The sequence below is a fragment of the Panthera onca genome, chromosome C1 (genome assembly GCF_046562875.1).
Source record: "Panthera onca isolate mPanOnc1 chromosome C1, mPanOnc1 haplotype 2, whole genome shotgun sequence".
NCBI classification, from domain to species: Eukaryota; Metazoa; Chordata; class Mammalia; order Carnivora; family Felidae; genus Panthera; species Panthera onca.
The window spans coordinates 59,389,141-59,404,851 of NC_138346.1; the positions used below are offsets into that span (position 1 = coordinate 59,389,141).

The 15,711-nt window shown below is 43.0% G+C and overlaps 1 long non-coding RNA gene across 1 annotated transcript in view; it reads left to right on the top strand.

Annotated features, from left to right (window-relative positions):
* LOC132671216 (uncharacterized) overlaps positions 1–15,711 on the top strand; it is a 35,657-nt gene that overhangs the window by 2,786 nt on the left and 17,160 nt on the right. The window contains exons 3-4 of the long non-coding RNA XR_009607009.3: positions 12,504–12,605; positions 15,088–15,228. This is a non-coding gene — a long non-coding RNA (uncharacterized LOC132671216). The remainder of the gene's footprint in view (positions 1–12,503; positions 12,606–15,087; positions 15,229–15,711) is intronic.

Genomic DNA, 15,711 nt, shown 5'->3' on the forward strand with positions numbered 1-15,711 from the left:
TACCAAAAAAGAAAAAAGAAAAAGAAAGATGCACATGGAGACGTCCCAGAGAAAGCAAAGAAACAGCGTGGGCTTCTCCAGAGTCTGCAGGCCTGTTTGCACGCAGATGACAATCATCCTGCCCATGTGCCTGATTTTGCCCCCCAAACTCTCTCCTGTCTACCAGCCTCTTGCCTGATTCAACACTGGAGACCAAGCCAATGCTATTCTGGCGCTTAACCCAGCTGCTGGAAGCAGGAGAGAAACTGGGTACCTGGGGCAGGTTACCGACCCTGGATACTGGCCTGCAGAGGCCATTCTGGCCCTGGACTGCCGGTGGGGCCCTGGCCTCCTGGTGCGGTCCCCTGCCCCCCGAGGCTGGGAGGAGTGGCAGCCGGCTGCGGGCCTGCCCGGGAAGCCGGTCAGCCTGACATCCCCAGCAGATGTCAGTCTGGGAACAGGAAGCAGCTTGTTTGGGGCTTCTAAAAATAAATAAATAAATAATAACTATAACCACAAGAATCGTCTTTTATTCCAAAGTAAAAAAATGCTTTAATGACTAGAGCATTTAGCACATCGGGGGTTTTCATTGTTTTCAATTATGTGCAATTCTGAAAGGAGAGCACAAATTCTGAGCCTGAATGGAGAATTGTGGGGCTGCGGATTTGTGCTGTTTTAAACATTTGCTTTACTACTTTAAGAAGAGAACTGTAAAATGGAAATAATGATATATTATTACAAGTAAATTACACTGTGGAGTAGCATTAATATTGCAGTTGAAACCTAGAATTTGAAATAAAGATGGAAATATTCATTTGTACATAGTTTTTGTTCTTAGAAAAATGATTTGGAATTAGGCGAGAAGCTTCCTTCTGCGTCTGCGTACCCAGCCAGGCTCAGTGCTCCCACCCAGCCGCCTCGACCACCCCTTCAGCCCAGCAGCGGGGCCCTGGGGGGCCTGCTGGGGCAGGGACCCCGGAGTTCTCAGTGCCTGGTGTGCTGGCACAGGGTGGGGGGCCTCCGTGCCTCCCCAGCAAGGGGAAAAAAATTAATGCATTCCAGAAATACGTGATTTGGAAAGCAGAGATGGGGTGGGTGGTGGGTGGACCTCATAGTTTTATGTGCGTGGGGACAGAAACTGGATGAGGAGATGGTGATAGCAGGTGATAGATGAGCCTTACTTACTCTTTGGTAGTCACTCTCTCCCTTCACAGAAGCAGGCAGGCCCTATTGCCAGACCTCGTCCCCCATCCGTGCCTCCCTCCTCCCCTTCAGGGAGGAGGGCAACAGGGGAAAGCTTAGGGTCTGTTACTTCCTTCTATTTGTTTATTAATTCAAGTGTTTTTTTATTAAATTTTTTTTTCTTTTTATTGGAGAACTCTCCTCCCTCCAGTGTTTTAAAACCAACCTCAGATAGCTGAGCCCTGGTATGTTTTCTGAACAAAACATCGCGGCCTACTGCGCCCCATTACTTCTGAGACCAGGGCCCACACTGCTCCCGTGGCCCCCCCCAACCAGTGTCCGACCTGGCCCTGTCCACTCTGCCAGACTCTCTTCCAGTCTTCTCTGCCTTTGCCCCTGGGGCCTCTCAGTACGGCTCCCTCTCCTCCCTCATCCCCCATTCAGGCCACCAAGCCCACCTCCAGGGGCTTCTGCGGCAGCCCCTCCCCCTCTGGACGCCAGTGTTTCTGTCACAGCCTTAGCACTTTTAGAATTTACCAGTGTATTCCCCCCCCCCACCCCCCCCCCCCCCCGTTTGATCACGAGTTCCCTGGAGTAACTGAATTCACATGTATACCCCTTGCCCTTGCAGGGAGTAACAATGCATGGTTGTTGAATGAATGAATGAATGATTTGGCAGTTTGGGAGGTGGGATTGGGAAGTATTATTTATTGAGCACATCACAACAAAAGATGGGAGGCACCCGGCTGGCTCAGTCAGAAGAGCATACGGCTCTTGATCTCGGGGTCCTGATCTCTCTTTTTACAAATGAGGTCAGAGGCATTTAGTAACTTGCCTCAAGACACACAGCCAGGAAGAGACAGAGCAAGGATTACAATTCAGGTCTGACTCCCCCCCATCATCTTTGGACCCTGCGCGATGGAGTGAGGGCTGACTCACAGAATCCCCAGCATGTACACTGAGCACCACAGAGACCTTTATGGCCCTCATGGGTTCCTTGGAATCTCCAGGATGGCCTGGCAAATACCAAGGGTCCTGATAACCAACCCGTACCTCCCACCTTTGTAAACTTTTATGTGCAAGACTTCAAACCTAGAGGAAAGTTGAAAGAGTAGGAGAAGGAACATGAGTGTATCTTTCATATGGCAAATACCCATGTGCCCTTATACAGGTATTTCTGTTAGGGGGTTGGGATTTTTCGGTTTTTGGCTTTTTTGCTAAACTGCTTACCTTGCAGATATTATGGCACTTGACTTCTAAATATGTCAGCATGTTTCTGTTAGATTTTCCTCCATAACCACAGCACCATGATCACACCTACAAATTTCACATATACTTGATCATTAAAGTAGTCTTTATCCAAATCCCCTAATTAGTTCAGAAACAGCATTTTATAGCTGTTTTTGATTTCATCAGGATCTGATGAAGGATCACAGATTTCATTGAGTTATCTTTTCTCCTTAGTCTCCTGTAACCTCAATTTGACGTTTTCTTCTTTTTCATGATCCTGATATTTTTGAATTTAGACTAATTTTCTTAAAATTAAAAAAAAAATTGGGGCGCCTGGGTGGCTCAGTCAGTTAAGCATCCGACTCAGGTCACGATCTCATGGTTTGTGAGTTCGAGCCCCACATCGGACTCTGTGCTGACAGCTCAGAGCCTGGAACTTGCTTCAGATTCTGTGTCTCCCTCTCTCTCCCCCTCCCCTGCTCATGCTCTGTCTCTCTCTGTCTCCCAATAATAAACGTTAAAGAAAAAAAAAAGATAAAATTGTTTTTTCATGTAAGCTCTACATGCAATATGGGGCTTGAACTCTTGACCCTAAGATCAGGAGTGGTATGCCTTGCCAATTGAACCAGCCAGGTGCCCCTGGAATAATTTTCTTATAGAGTGTCCCACGTTCTGGATTTCTCTGTTCCCTTACTTTTCTTCCCAGGAATGCTACATAGGTGACCTTGTGTATTTACCACTCCGTTATTTCAGGAGGCATGTAATGTCAGTCTGTCCCATTATAGGTGATGTCATTATGTTTGATTACTTGGTAGGCAGCCTCCAGGATGGCCCCAATTGTCCCCAGCTCCGGGAATTCATATCCTGTTTGTCTCCCTCCCCTTGAGTGCAGGCTAGACTTAGTGACTCACTTCTAAAGACTGGAACATGGCGGGAGATATAGAATGTCACTCCCGAAATTAGGTTATAAAAAGATGGTGGTTTTCATTTCGGGAGCTCTCTGTTTGCCTCACTTGTCCTGAGGGAAGCCGGCTGCTGTGCTGTGAGGCAGCTGCGTGGAGAGGCCCACAGGGGTGATCTTGGATGTGAATCTGCTGAGGCTGCCAACAGCCACCTGAGTGAAATAATCGACTATAATAACTTCTTTCTGATAGACTAATTATCCCAAATTTGGTCAGTAGAAGTCCCTTTAAGCTGAGCTCCTTCCCATACATTCGCATCAGTCTTTGTGCACTTTCTTACTTTCTGGCTCACTCTGTACTTTCCCTGCCCCAGACCCGGAATCAGCCGTCTCTCCAAGGTTTCCTTTAGTGGAGAATGGCATTCAGAAACAAGTTTTGGCCACTAGAATAGTGCAACTGGAATATCATTGCTTATAGACCCCTTTAGTGGACAAAGCTAAAAACTGTATTTAAAGAGTTTTTAATTAAAACAATTTTTTTAATGTTTGCTTAGTTTTGAGAGAGACAGAGACAGAACACGAGTGGGGGAGGGGCAGAGAGAGAGGGAGACACAGAATCAGAAGCAGGCTCCAGGCTCTGAGCTGTCAGCACAGAGCCCGACTCAGGGCGCTAACTCACAAACCATGAGATCATGACCTGAACAGAAGTCAGAGACTTAACCGACTGAGCCATCCAGGCACCCCTAAAAAAAGTTTTTAAAGAAATTTATTTCAATTCAAATCCAGCTCCATAGAGTTCTTCCTTCCATTCCCATTCCATGTCTGTATCTCTCTTCCTCCACAGTGAGAACCCTGATTCCCAACCGCATCAATGTATTTCATCATTTGCTCTATCCTACAATGTACTCAAAATAGTTTCAGAATTACTACTCCAATACCATTTCAAAGAAGCCTTCTAAGAAAAAAATTCAAGACTTCTTTGCAGTTCTGTCTGTTCTTAGAATGATCCCACTAGAGGTATACACGGACAGTATTTACAAACCATTGAAATGAAATCTGTGTGTGTGTGTGTGTGTGTGTGTGTGTGTGTGTGCGTGTGTGTGGTTCCATTATCAATCTGATATACAGTCAGATTTCTTTGTTTCTATTTGCATTTAGTTTTAGGGTTTGCTTTCTTCAAATCTTCGAAAACTATTTTTTAAAGATTTTTTTTTTAAGTAATCTCTACACTCAACATGGGGCTCGAACCCCCACCCCAAGATCAAGAGTCCCATGCTCCACCAGCTAAGCCGGCCAGGTGCCCCTGAATGTACAGGGTTAACTTACAGGGCTAAAGTTACAAAAGTTTCATAAGGTTTAAAAGTCAAAACTATATATAAAAATGTACATTCAGAAGTCTTATCCCCATCCTTAAGTTCCTTCCACTGCATTCCCACCCATCCACGATAAGCAATGTTTTTATTAGTTTCTGGTTTATTCTTCCTGTGTTTTTTTTCTTATGCAAAATGTAACATGATAGGGGTGCCTGGCTGGCTCAGTTGGTAGAGCATGCCAGTCTTGATCTCAGGATCATGAGTTTGAGCCCCACAATTGGTGTAGGGATTACTTAAAAAAAAAAAAAAAAGGAAGATGCTGTATCACAGTATTGAACACCTTTATCTTTTCTCTTAATATATCTTAGAAATCACCACATATTAATTCATAGAAATATTCCTCAACCCTTTTTTGGCTTTATATTACTCCATTGTGTGAAGTCCTCATAGTTTATTCAATTAGTATCCTGATGGGTCAGCATTTATGTTGTTTCTAATATTTTGTTATTATAAATAATGTCTCACAGTGAAGAACCTTATAAAAATACTGTTTTATGTTTGTGGCACTGCACTTTCAGGGTGAATCCCTGGAATTAGAATTGCTGGATCAAAGGGTAAATGCATAGGTAGTCTTGCTAGGCCTTCCAAATTCTCTCCCTAGGGGTTGTACCGTTCTGCTCTCCCACCAATGATTATGAGGATCCCCCTACTTTTAAGTAGGCTCCATGCCTGATGCAGGGCTTGAACTCACAAGAGATCAAGAGTCACATGCCCTACTGCCTGAGTCAGCCAGGCACGCTGAGAATGCCCTTTTCCTTACAGCCTTGCCAACAGAGTATATTACCAAACTTCTGAATTTTTGATAATTTGATAAACACTAATATGTCAATGTAGCTCTAATATGCTTTATATCATTATGAGTGAAGCTGAATATCTTTTTTTAATGTTTATTTATTTACTTTTGAGAGAGAGAGAGTGAGAGAGGGGCAGAGAGAGAAGGATACAGAACATGCAAAGCAGGCTCTGTCAGCACAGAGCCCAACGTAGGGCTCGAACTCACAAACCATGAGATCATGATTTGAGCTGAAGTTGGACGTTTAACTAACTGAGCTACTCAGGTGCCCCAGAAGCTGAATATATTTTCATATTTTTATTAATTTTTTTTAAGTATACATCTTTTTTTTTTAATTTTTTTATTTTTTAAGTCATCTTTACACCAAATGTGGAGCTCAAACTCATGACCCCAAGATCAAGAGTCACATGCTCACTGGGCTGATGGCTCAGAGCCTGGAGCCTGCTTCCGATTCTGTGTCTCCCTCTCTCTGCCCCTCCCCTGTTCATGCTCTGTCTCTCTCTGTCTCAAAAATAAATAAACGTTAAAAAAAAAAAAAAGGAGTCACATGCTCTTCTGACTGAGCCAGTCAGGTGCCTCCCAACTTTTCATATTTTTAAGACTCATCTACATCCTCCCCACCTTCCCTCTAGTAACCATCAGTTCGTTCTCTATAGTTATGAGTCTGTTTTTTGGTTTGTCTCTTTTTTTCTTTGTTTCTTAGGTTCCACAGATAAGTGAAATCATGTGGTATTTGTCTTTCTCTGACTTATTTCACTTAGAATTATGCCCTCTAGATCCATCCATGTTGTTGCAAATGGCAAGATTTCATCCTTTTTTTATGGCTGACTAATATTCCATTGTGAATATATGTACCACATTTTCTTCATTCATCTATTGATGGACACTGGGCTGCTTTCGTAATTTGACTATTGCAAATAATGCTGTAATAGTAACAATGTAAACATAGGGCTGCATGTATCCCTTCAAATTAGTGTTTTTTTAATATTCTTTGTTTAAATACCTAGAATTAGTGGATCATATGGTAATTCTATTTTTAATTTATTGAGAAACCTCCATACTGTTTTCCTTAGAAACTGCACCTGTTTGCATTCCCACCAACAGTGGTTCCTTTTTCTCCACATCCTTACCAAGACTTGCTGTTTCTTGTGTGTGTGTGTGTTTTAAATTTTTTTAAGTTTATTCATTTTTCAGAGACAGTGAGACAAAGCGTGAGTGGAGGGAGAGGGAGACACAGAATCCGAGACAGGCTTCAGGCTCCGAGCTGTCAGCACAGAGCCCGACGCGGGGCTTGAACTCAAAACCGTGAGATCATGACCTGAGCCGAAGTCGGCCGCTCAACCGACTGAGTCACCCAGGTGCCCCTGTTTCTTGTGTTTTTGATGTTAGCCATTCTGACAGGTATGAGGTGGCATCTCATGGTGGTTTTGATTTTCATTTCCCTGATGAAGAGTGATGTTGAGCACCTTTTCCTGTGTCTGTTGGCTGTTTCTCTTTGGAGAAATGTCTGTTCATGTCTTCTATTTTTTTATTGGATTATTTGTTTTCTTGGTGTTGAGTTGTGTAAGTTCTTTACATATTTTTGATATAACTCTTTTTCAGATATGTCATTTGGAAATATCTTCTTCCATTCAGCAGGTTCTTTTTTTTTTTTTAAGAGAGATTTTATTTCTAAGTAATCTCTATACCCAATGGGACAGGGTGGCTCAAACCTACAACCCCCAAATCAAGAGTTGTATGCTCCACTAACTGAGCCAGCTAGGTATTGTCCCTGTCTTTTTGTTTTCTTGATTGTTTTCTTTGCTGTGCAGAAGCTTTTTATTTTGATGTAGTCCCAATAGTTTATTTTTGCTTTTGTTTCCCTTACCTCAGGAGACATATCTAGAAAAATATTGCTATGGCTGATGTCAGAGAAGTTCTTCTGCTCCCGAGGATTTTTATGGTTTCATGTTTCATATTTCATATTTAACTCCATAATCCATTTTGAGGTTTTGTGTGTGTGTGTGTGTGTCTGTGTGTGTGTGTGTAGGGTGTGAGAAAATGGTTAGTTTCATTCTTTTGCATGTGGCTGTCCAGTTGTCCCAGAACCATTTGTTTAAGAGACTGTCTTTTTCCCATTGCATATTTTTGCCTCCTTTGTCGAAGACTAATTGACCATATAATTGTGGGTTTATTTCTGGGCTCTCTGCTCTGTTCCATTGATCTATGTGTCTATTTTTTTAAGTTTATTTGAGAGAGAGAAAGAGAGAGCACATGCGCACGGGGGACGGATTGGGAGACAGGGTGAGAGAGGATCCCAAGCAGGCACTGTGCTATCAGTGTGGAGCCCGATGCGGGGCTCAATCCCACTAATTGTGAGATCATGACCTGAGCTGAAACCAAGAGCCGGACACTTAACTGAACCATCCAGGTGCCTCTATGTGTCTATTTTTGTACCAGTACCATACTGTTTTGATTACTACAGCTTTGTAGTATATCTTGATATCTGGGCTTGATTCTTCAAGATTGCTTTGTCTATTCAATGGTCTTTTGTGGTGCCATACAAATTTTAGGATTATTTGTTCTAGTTCTGTGAAAAATTAGTATTAGGTCGGGATTGAATTAAGTCTGTAAATTGCTTTGGGTAGTATGGACATTTTAACAATATTTGTTCTTCCAATCCATGAGTGTGGAATATCTTTCCATTTGTTTGTGTCCTCTTCAGTTTCTTTCATCAGTGTTTTATAGTTTTCAGAATATAGGCCTTTCACCTCCTTGGTTAAGTTAATTCCTAAGTGTTTTATTGTTTTTGGTGCAATTATAAATGGGATTGTTTTCTGAATTTCTCTTTCTGCAATTTCACTGTAAGTGTACGGAAATGCAACAGATTTCTGTATATTGATTTTGTATCTTGCAACATTACTGAATTTATTTATCAGTTCTTGTAGTCTTTGGTGGAGTCTATAGGGTTGTCTATTTACAGTATCATGTCATCTGCAAATAGTGAAAGTTTTACTTCTTCCGTAACCATTTTGGGTGCATTTTATTTCTTTTTCTTATCTGATTGCTGTGGCTAGGACTTCTAGTACTACGTTGAATAAAAGTGGTAAGAGTGGATATCCTTGTCTTGTTCTTGATCTTAGGGGAAAAGCTCTATTTTTTAGCATTGAGTATGATGTTAGCTGCAGGTTTTTCATATATGGCCTTTATTTTGGCCTCTTTTTCTTAATATTTTAATGCTCCTTATATTCCTAATATTACGGATTAGCCTGTATCTGTGATAAATGTGGCAAAGTTTTTCTTTCACCATGCTATTTTTTTTTTTTTTTTTTTTTTTTTGCCATAGAGCAGGAGTTTGTTTCTTTGGTTTTTTTTTTTTTTCCCAAATTTTAGTTTAAATTCTAGTTAGTTAACATATAGTGTAATATTGGTTTCAGGAGTAGAATTTGGTGATTCATCACTTACATATAATACCCAGTGCTCATCATAACAAGTGCCCTCCTTAATACCCATCACCCATTTAGCCCATCCCCCACCGACCTCCCTGCATCAACCCTCAGCTTGTTCTCTATTGTTAAGAGCCTCTTATGGTTTGCTTCCCTTTCTCTTTTTTCCCCTTCCTCTATGTTCATCTACTTCGTTTCCTAAATTCCACTTAGGAGTGAAATCATATGGTATTTGTTTTACTCTGACTTATTTCACTTAGCATAATACACTCTATCTCCATCTGTGTCATTGCAATGGCAAGATTTCATTCTTTCTGATGGCTGAGTAATATTCCATTGTATATATACACCATATCTTCTTTATCCATTCATAAGTCAATGGACACTTGGGCTCTTACCATAGTTTGGCTATTGTCGATAATACTGCTATAAACATCAGGGTGCATGTACCCCTTCAAATTTGTATTTTTGTATCCTTTGACTAAATAAATACTAGTGCAATTGCTGGATCCTAGGGTAGTTCTATTTTTAACTTTTTGAGGATCCTCCATACTGTTTTCCATGGTGGCTGTACCGGTTTGCATTCCCACCAACAGTGTAAGAGGATTCCCCTTTCTCTGCATCCTCGCTAACATCTGTTATTGCCTGAGTTGTTAATTTTAGCCATTCTGACAAGTGTGAGGTGGTATCTCATTGTGGTTTTGACTTGTAGGGTTTGGGGTTCTTTTTATTAAAATAATTTTTTTAAAGATTGATTTTCAAGTAATCACACCCAACATGAGGCTCGTCTCACAACCCCAAGATCAAGAGTCACACACCCTACCAATTGAGCCAGCCAGGTGCCCCAAGTAGGGTTTTAAAAACTGCTGCTGAATTTACTAATATTTTCTTTTACTGCATCTGGATATTTTATTTTTCATTAGAAAGCATTATTTGGGAGGTGGGCTGCATTTGGACTGGGTTCCCATTTATCCTGATATCCTAATTCTCTCTGTTCTGTGAGGCACAGTAGTGAGACTTCTTTTCCCTTCTGCCAAGGAGGTGATGAAGGCCGGAGCTGAACCAGTCTGATGGGTTTTCACCTGTTTCTCTTTCAGGAGGTCCACATTGCCTCCTTTTGACCCAAGGAATCCTGGTTGGAGAGAGTTACAGACACTTAGACACTGTTCTAAACACCAGGTGTTTAACCTGGTGGATAGTAAGAGGCATGGGTCCAATTTTCTGATCAGCAAGGTGGCCCCATGGAGTGGGGGTGGGATGGTGAGGGGAAAATAATCGGTGATCCTTATAGTCCGGGCCACTAGATGGCACTCCTTGAGATTCATTTCTGTGGGACTGTAGGAGGAAATGCTGTAAGTCTTCAGAAGAAAAAGGAAATGACTCGCTAAGTTTAACTGGCCAAAAGGAAGCCCCAGCGGGAAGTTCCCCTCCATCCACACAATTTTGACTTCTATAATCAGACTCGGTGCCTCTTTGCCTGTGTTAGAAAATATCACTTCTTCCATATCACTATGGAAGAATCATATCCATATGATTCCTCACCAGGAGGGCAATGTGGGCTGAGTTGTATGTGTAAAGATTGTCTTTGCTGTGAGTGTCTCCAGGCCCTGGGGTAAGGGCATGGGGAAAGAAGTCAAAGAGAAGTCAAGATGGTCACTGCATGACCTGTTCTTGGAGAGCCTGGACCTTGGAGTGACAAGACCTTGGTTCTTGTCCCAAAGCTACAGCCAACTGGCCCTATTATTGCACACATGCTGCTTAGCCTTCTATCACTGTGTCCTCATCTGCAAAATGGGACAACAAATGCCTTTCCTACCTATGTGTCAAGGATGTCAATGGGACAAAAGGATATTAAGTGGAAATGTGTGGGGAAAGTAAAAAACACTGTGCAAATGTATTTTTATTATCATTATGGTTACATTTTGTCATATATGGATATATCTCTATGGAAGATACAATGGTCATAAGACTTGTATTCATAGGCTAATCTGCTGTTTATAAGGTAATTTTTTCACATACTTGTATTTTTTCACAGCTTGTATCAGGTGACTAAAGGGGTTCATAGTTCAAAAGTGGTTAAGAATTATGGACCTGAAAAAAGGAGCCAGGCTGGCCCCAGGACTTCCTCCCCATTTGGTTTCTACAAAGACTGAACTGGTTCTAGTCCCTCCGCAACTCCCAGATGGGATTGATAGCTACTGGTCTCACTTCTTACTGCAGCTGGTCTGGAGGGAGACAGAAAAGAGATGAGAGAAGGGTCTAGAAGGGATGTGGAGTGTCTAGAAACCAAAGATGAAACTCTAAGGCAGTGGCCTTGCAGCAAATAGAAAACAAGTTTGTGTTGTAAAACTCTTCGTCATGCCACAGTGGTCTTCTTTCTGTTCCTCAAATGTGCCATGTGTTCCTACTTAGGGCCTTTTGCAGAGGCAATTTTGATTATCTAGAATGTTCTTGACCTGGCTCTTCTCCCTGACTGGCTCCTTCATATCAACTCCAATGACACTTCCTCAGAAAAGTCCTCTCTGATCACACAACCCCCCCCCCCCCAAGCACAAATTATCTTTCAAGACCACTTATCACCACAGGAAATCATCCTTTTTTTCCCCCTGCTTATTTGTTTGTTGTCTACACAGCCCACCCACCATCTGGCAGAGTGAAAGCACCTTTGGGGCAGGAATTCCATGTCATTCCCAGAGTCTACAACTATCTGACACAAGGCAAGAGCTCAACATGTGCTCATTGGGTGGATGCGTGTCTTCAAAAAGGAACTGTGTTCTTGTTAGAAAATGCTGCATCTGCATCTGGGACTTTTCTTTTTCCCTTGGTGCCAATGTCAAAGTCCTCAGGTCCTGCCCGTGTGTTCTACTTCTGAGAAATGTCTCACACCCCTGTCCCCTCCTGCTCGCCACCACCCACCCCTCACAGCCGCTGCTCCCTTGCCTGGGCACTATCAGCCCTGTCCCTCCCCCCCGCTGCCAAGACTTTCCTGAAACACAGGTGTCTGTCCCCTCCTCCCTTGCTCTCATTCACCCCCACTCGTGGGACAACCAACCCCCTTCTGTGTCTTCCTTGCCTTCCTTGCCTTCCTTGGGGCTGAATCAAAGTGTGCTCCCCGTAGTAACCCCAAGCTTTGCTTTTCCGGCCAACATCTTGCCTGTCTCATTAGTGGAGCCCAAGCATGGCACTGTCAGCAGCTCCTCGGGAATCCCTGGAGAAGACAGAAGTGTCTGTCCCCTAAGTGCATGGAGCTTCTGAACCCGGCAGGTTGGGTGTGCCAGAGAGAGCTTACTGAGGATGTCTCAGGAGAGGGCCAAAAAGGGCCCCCCAAGGGCAGACCTGGGCCCTTACACGGCTCTTGGGGAGCCTGTGGGCAAAGATGTGGGGCTGGCCTGCCACAAATTGGTCAAGCCATTGGAAGGGCTGGAATGGAGCTGCACTCAGGCAGCGGTCGCTGTCCCCGCTTGTTTTGTAGCACAGATAGTGGTACACGGGTAGCAGGGGGTTGTCTCATAACTTAAGCGGAGAGAATGCAAACCCACTGAGACAGGACGTCTTGGCTTTGGTGGGGGAACAAATGCTGACTGCAGTTGACGGTGTGGCCCTTCTCTTTCCATCAACAGCTGTTGCCAGGTGGGGCCGGCCGGGGGCCAGCAAGCTGCTGCTTGCACCTCAGAAGATCCCACGTTAGAACCGAAGGGGAAACCTTTCCGTAGGCTGTGCAGGTAATGATGTTTATTGACCTTTCTTACGAAAGACATTATATATCTTGTGAGTTATTACCATTAAAGATATTTATTTTTTATACCAAATGTCTAAATTCATCTACTCTGTAGAGATCATTTCATCTCCTACTGTATGCTATCTCAGCAGAAACAATGCTTTCCCCAAATGTGTCAGTTCTATTTTTAAAAAGGTCCAGTGACCTATTTCTGTAACTCCCACACACACTGAAAGAACAGCGGAGTCTATTTAGGCTCAGCTCTGTCACTGAAAAGTTACCCCTGCCAGGTGTTCCCTACAGAGGTGCCACCTTGCCTCGCAGGAAAGAAGCATGATGAAGTAAGAGTATGGTCAGAGTGAGCTCCTGGGAGCATAAACACACACACACACACACACACACACACACACACGCACGCACACGCACACTTCCTCAGTTTTGAACAGCGTCCAGATGACTACAGTCCAACTTTAGCCGAACTTGACATTAGGAGATTGCTTAATAATCAACTATTTCCTGGACAAAGAACTTGAAAAGATAATTTACAAAAGAGGAACTCAATTCATCAACTAATACGTGGAAAAAGGGTTAGCTCCTCTAGTAACCACAAAAATGAAAATTGTTAACAGTGCCACTGTCCAAAACTAACCTAGGGTATGAGAAGTCAGGGTAGTGATTACCCTCGCGTGGGGGACGAGGGGTCAAAGGGGGCATGACAGGTGTTTCTGGGGTTCTGGTAACGTTTAGTTTCTTGATCTGGGTGCTGGTTACTTAGAAGTCTTCACTTTGTAAAAATTCACTTATGATTTGTGTACTTCTCTGAATGTATGATAAGCCTCACCAAAAATTTTACATAAGAAGACAAGTTCACTTTCTACCTCTTAGGTTATATTATAATAATATATTATATTATATTTTACTTTACATATTATATATACATATATTAGTGATAATAGCCAGTGCAGTGGAAAGCCATCTCAAAGCTGGAATTTTCACATATTGCTAGTGACAGTGCACATTAATACAGCCCTCTTTGGGGAGCGATCTGGCAATATGAATTTAAAAATCTTAGAAGCATTTGTATTTGCTAGCTGCATAATTCCACTTCTGAGACTCTATCTTTAGAAATAATCCTAAATGTCAAAAAAGAGTTATGTGGGTGTGCCTGGGTGGCTCAATAGGTTAAGCGACCAACTCTTGGTTTCGGCTCAGGTCATGATCTCAGGGTTCGTGAGATCAAGCCCCGCGTTGGGCTCTGTGCTGACAGCATAGAGCCTGCTTGGGATTCTCTCTTTCTCTCTCCTTCTCTCTCTGCCCTTCCCCTGCTTGTGTGTGCATGCACTCCCTCTCTCTCGAAATAAATAAATAAACATTAAACAAAGGGTTACGTGCACACGTGCATTGCAATGTCATTTATAATAACAAAAAATTTATAAGAGTAAGATGTTGAAAGCAATATAAATGTTCAACTATAGGGCGATAGGTCAGTAAACGCTGATAAATCCATGTGATGACATTTTATGCACTTATTATATAGCACACTAAAGTGAGCAATGACACAAGGAAACACAATGTAGTAAGAAAAGCAGGATGTGAAATTATAGGCACAACTATAACTATGTTTAAAAAAAAAAGAACGCCCCTATGCAGAAAAAATCCCGAGAAGATAAAAAAGTGATCAATGTTCATGTCTGGGTAACAGGACTATGGGCAGTATATTTACTTTCCTGTTTTCCAAATTTTACTCAATGAGTCTGTATTACTTTGGTCAAGGAAGTCATGTTTGAAGAGTAAGCCATGTGCCTTTCACTCAGTCTCAGGGGGTGCTGCCCTTTGCTTCTCCCAAATCCCCTACACTCCTGCCAGTCTGGGTTTTGGTGCCTAATGTCACCATTGCAGGCTGTGGGGGGATGGAAGCATTGAAAACAGTCACCTCTGTGCGGGGAGCATATTGAAGCCCACTACACTCTCCGTTCTGGCTGATGTAGGTCTGGTTCTGATGACCCAGGAAGAACCCCTAAGCTTATCACTAGGGCTACAAGTGTGCCAAGGTCCTACCAAAACACTTGAAATCTGAGGGTGTTGGGCGGGGGGGGACTGTTGGTTCAAAAATACGGGAAGTGCAAAATTAAAATTTACAATTTTTTATTGCAATGGCTACAAAATGTAAATTAGATCCTTTAATTGTTAACATTTGATTTCATAAAAATTTCATTAAATTGGAGAGCAATTTATAGGTTTAATTTTTATTATATTCAAGATTTTCTGACTCTTTATGGCCTTTGAGAGAAATAATGGTTGATATATATTAAATTCTTTTCTGGTAGCCATATAATTAAAAAAAAAAAACCTACAAAATTATGAGAGATCTCTCAAAAAGGGCAATATAATTGTGCCTCCTGTGGTATTATGCCTGACTCCAAGTAAGGTGGGGTCTTCACAAGTGACAGTCCCCTGGGCCAAGCAATCTTTATTTCTCCCCTCAGGTAATAGCGACTCTTAAGAGGCCTCCCATCCCACTTTTGCCCTGCTCCAAAATGAAAATGTATTTAGGTCTGTTCCTGGGAAACATCTTACACTGGCTCCCCAAGCTCTCCTAAGGAAGTCGGAGCTGACCCCCAGGCCAGGTAGGCTTCTCTCCTGCCCTCTTACCTAACTACTGTGCTTCCTTTAGTCAAACCACTTTCCTCTTGAGATTGTCCTTATCTGCCTCCATTTATTGCCCTGAGAGTTTTCGGAAAGCAGGGGCTACTTTGTAAAGAACTTTCTTAACAGCGGGAATACTCCTGGAGGTGAGGAGGCAAAGCAGGAAGGGGGAGGGGTGGGAAGACAGACCCAGCTCTGGAGATGGAGGGATGGGGGTAGAGCCTAGGGCTGGTGGGGCAGATTTGAACCTCTGGGTAGGCAGAGGCACCCAGTACGAGGATACACCAGTCTGGAGTGCAGGAGAGGAGCTGGGATAGAGAAATCGAGTGGTGGCCACCAATATAAATGGGGTGGGGTGGGGTGGGGTAGAAGTCAGTGCTGTGGCTGTGGCTGTGCCTGTGGCTGTGGCTGTGAGGAGCCCGCTTCGGAAGTATGGGCAGAGAGCGCTGTGAGAAACCTTACCA